This window comes from Octopus bimaculoides, chromosome 2 (genome assembly GCF_001194135.2).
Source record: "Octopus bimaculoides isolate UCB-OBI-ISO-001 chromosome 2, ASM119413v2, whole genome shotgun sequence".
In the NCBI taxonomy this organism is placed as follows: domain Eukaryota; kingdom Metazoa; phylum Mollusca; class Cephalopoda; order Octopoda; family Octopodidae; genus Octopus; species Octopus bimaculoides.
In genome coordinates this window covers 151,132,317-151,136,704 of record NC_068982.1, presented here as the reverse complement: position 1 = coordinate 151,136,704, position 4,388 = coordinate 151,132,317, and positions in this window count along the sequence as shown.

Below are 4,388 nucleotides of genomic sequence, written 5' to 3'. Positions count from 1 at the left end.
TATATATATATATATATATATATATATATATATGCGATATATATATATAAATGCGTTAATTAAACTGTTAGTAGTGCATCATTGAAATTGTGTATGTGTCCGTGTAAATATATTTGGCTTACCTATTTGGCAGTTTGTGTTTGCAATAGACAAGTTGATGACATTGTTTTTGATACGAAGTGAAGATGTATGTATATGTATAGACAACAGAACATGCTTGTTTATTGTTGAAGGAGGAGATGGTGGTAGTTGTTGATAGGTAGTGATAGAAAAAGTAGTGTTGTGACAGTAACATCGATAGCTACTACTGTCCTAAGGCCAACAGCTAAATGTCTCAAATAGGTTCCTCTTTCGAACGCTAGACAGCAGCTATCGAGTTAACCCCGTTGTCTACTTTTATAAAAGAAGTCAGAGGAAGAAGTTAAAGATAATAGCGTCAAGATAGGCAGAGCTGATTGAAAAGCACCTAAAACTTTTTCTGTTTTTATTGTAAAACATTTCTGAATAAAACAGTTATCGTGATAGCAGAGATCATGACCTAAAGTTTTAGAGATGGAATCTAGGCTAGGCTTCCTGTTACTCTATTCCCCCAACAGACATTTTGATTAAAAGCAACGAAGAAAAATAGGATAGAAAGGTAGTTTTACAGGAAATTGTAATATAGATGTGTTTTAATACAAGAATGTGCTCCTTAAGAAGCAGGGGAGCGAATTTGAGCTTTCATTCATGTGAATATGAGCAATATCTGACGTACGTGTGTATACCTTTAAATCAGTATCAGCACCTAGTATTGTGTTAATATGAACCAAACTATGTGAATACCTTTAAGTGATTAGTACCAAGTTGCGTATACAATTAAGTAAATATTCAAGTGTGTCTAAATATAAAGTAGTAAACGTACTTTCTAATGAAAGTAACTCAGAAGAAAGGCACCGAGTAAAATAGAAATACTTCTGGTGATGTGTGTATCTATCTTGGGGCCTGTGAAAAAAGTGAAAACCAAATTGGTATGGCAACAAGGTCGCAAATAGCTGCAATGAGAAAGCAGGTGGAAAAGACAAGACGCGCTATTTGCGCCAAACTGAGTTACAAACAGAACCTTATCTATCCGTTCCGTGATGATGACAATATCACATGGTTGAAGGCTGGATAGAGCATCCCAGAAGTGTAACCTGTGTTCCTTATGATAATGCCAAGCAAAGATGACAAGTGGCCAATGTCAGGGGCTGCAAACTTTCTTTCCTATAAATTAAAACGAAGCAGTGTTTGGGAACTGTCACAAGGTACAGTAATATGAAAGAAACGATGTCAGGAATTAATGGTTAGTGATAACACGAAATTGGAAATAACCGGTGAATATACATATATAAAGAGATAAATGTGTGGCGTAGTATGCAAGTTGCGATATTTAAGTCTATGAGGTAAATTGCAGTAGGTAAGTAGGTAGGTAGGTAGGTAGGTAGGTAGGTAGGTAGGTCGGTCGGTCGGTAGGTAGGTCGGTAGGTAGGTAGGTAGGTAGGTAGGTAGGTAGGTAGGTAGGTAGGTAGGTAGGTTAACACATTAGACAACTAGCGATAAGTAACAAACCTAGATATAAACAAAATTTTCAGATCGAAGGATCGTAGATCAGTAGATTACTGCGAGAGGTAACTAATCAAAGGAGATAGATTGTTAAATCTGTAAAGAGCTGAAGAAAGATATCAAAACAAGGTAGGAATGTAGAAAGAGAACATTAGACTCATGGTGGTGAGTAGCTAAACATGCTTTTGGAGCTATTTAACTGAGCAATGTAGGTAGGTAATTAGGTAAATATATAAACAAAGTAGATATGTAAACAGCAATAGTCTTGGCCAGTAAACAATTTAGGTAAACAACAGTATATAAACAACAGATAGGCAGGTGATAAACTATAGGAAACTACTGGATTTTCGGATCCGGTTTCTTTCCCTAAAATTAATTGAGGTATGTAATAATGTGTGTTGGTATTTAATTGATAAATGTTTTCGAAAAGCTGATTAAATATAAATGCAACCAAATAACACCATTCAGTATAACCAAACTTTCAGTATCTTATTTCATCGAACTGATTTCGATTCCGATTGAGAACCACTTTTTCCTGTGTCAACATTACCTTTGGAGTAGAAATTAACGTTCCTCAATTTCATTTATCCTATCTGGTAAATGAAACGCTGTATGCCTATAGAAGAAAGTTTTTACATTGCTGTTATTGTAGCTGGTAATCCCTTATCCAACATAATTTCTTTTCTGTCTTTTATTCAAACAGTATAGCAAGGACTCAATTAAGCAACTTGCTAAAGATGTGATTTATAGCAGATTTATATCCAATGTTTTGTTTCACTTTAGGACGCTTGGATGTAATTTGAGGGAGACTTGACGGTTATTTCTAGCTGGTCGAACAATGAAAGGACCGTGTTATTTAGTGGCATTTAAATATAGACATTAGCTACAGAAAAGTTAGGCCATATCCTGCTTTCTGTTTCCGATGCATGTTCAGCCAATCAGATAAAGCTGTTAGACAAGATATAAACATTACAACTTATTTCTCCCTCCATTATTAATATCAGACTACATAGATATGTAAGTTATATGTGATTTCTGCTCCTGAGATAGACATATAGTTGAATGTTTCCGGTAAAACAAGTCTGCTTCAAAGTTTTACTGAAGGTGAACATATTTCTGAACACTGTAAGTGGCAATACGGTTGTATAGAAATTGATAAACCAAAAAATAAGTTGAACCTAGAATAAGATTCAAAGATGGAATATTTCACAATCTTCATTCTATGTTCCTGTTAACAAAATACAGGATGAATACACACCAGAATGTGAAGTATATATATCATATATAGAGAGAGATAGGAATAGATTTTGTTCAGAACTGTAAGAGCTGCATACAACACTTGGGTAGACACAGGAAATTGGTAAACAAATTTTAGTAAGCATTTCTGTATTTAAGTTATAACCAATGACATTATTTGGTTCTGTGTTCACTTTCTCTTTCAAATCATCTTCCGTAACAAAATTTTCCCACAAGATTACATTTGAAAACAATCAAATGAATTTCTTGATTTTCTAACACCCAACTTTCAAACAAATCTTGTTTCACACCGAAAATTGAATAAATTGAAAGTGTGCATCATATTTGACGACAACATCAAAGATTAACTGAAATCAATTTCGTTATAATTTAAAGTTGAAAGTAAATTAAGAAATGATTTTTCTAGTTTCTTAATAGACGCCATAGAACAACAGGTATCTGTAACAATCAGTTTTAAAGAAGCATTAAACCAAGTTTATTTAGATAACTTCTTTAAATTACCTGTGGATGAGAGTGAAATGAAAGTTCACTTTATTCCTTCTACAAAGTATTCTGAAATTCTTTAGTAACAGCTGTATTTTCAAGTATTCAAGACTATGTTATTGAGAATTATTTCAATAGATTATGTCAATGTTTAAATGCAATTTATATATGTCATCTATAAATTAAGGTATACTTCTAACTTGCAGACTGTATCAATCAGATAGTTTTTGTTAAGTTTAAAATGGATTGCAATAGATAATAAATACTATAAAGGCTTTAAATTAAAACAAAAAGAATACTTTATGTCGCTCGCAAGCTTGCTTCATTATAAAGATATATTTATAAAGGTACAATTATTAATATATAAAATTAACATATTAAAGAAGATGAGGCCATGAACGTTTGATTAATGAACTTTCAATGAAAAATAGGATTAAAATGCAGTTCTACACAGAAGCAGTAAAGAGAAGATTCTGAGTACATTTTTTTTAAAATTCTAGCACAATTATTACCTATGGGCCATATAACACTGGGGAAAAGGAGTAAGAGAAAATGTTATAAAAATTTTGGTTACTCCGTTGGCGTAAAAACAATATTGTTAGTTGTCCGTTGAATGAATTACTTCCCCGCTAAAATAAGATACAAGTATTGCGATTATGACAGTCGTGTTTTAATTTACAATATATTTCTTGCTTCTATCTAAAGTATCCAGAGAATGAATTAAAAAAACCAATTTTGCTGTTAAGAGTGGAGAAAAATTGTAACGATTTCTTAATGTTATCGAGCACATGACGCACATAAAATTTGGAATTTACCTCGATCGTTTTTGAAGCAAAAACCTACATTAAGGTACATAAGTATATATACATACATACATACATACATACATACATACATACATACATACATGCATCATATATATATATATATATATATATATAAATATATATAAGCAATGTTAATTCTCTAAATGAAGTATTAACAGTAACTGCACGATAAAGTGTAGTATATTGCCACTTAAGTGTGGCTGACCCCTAGGGGTGGATGTTACTGTTGCTTTTAGCCCC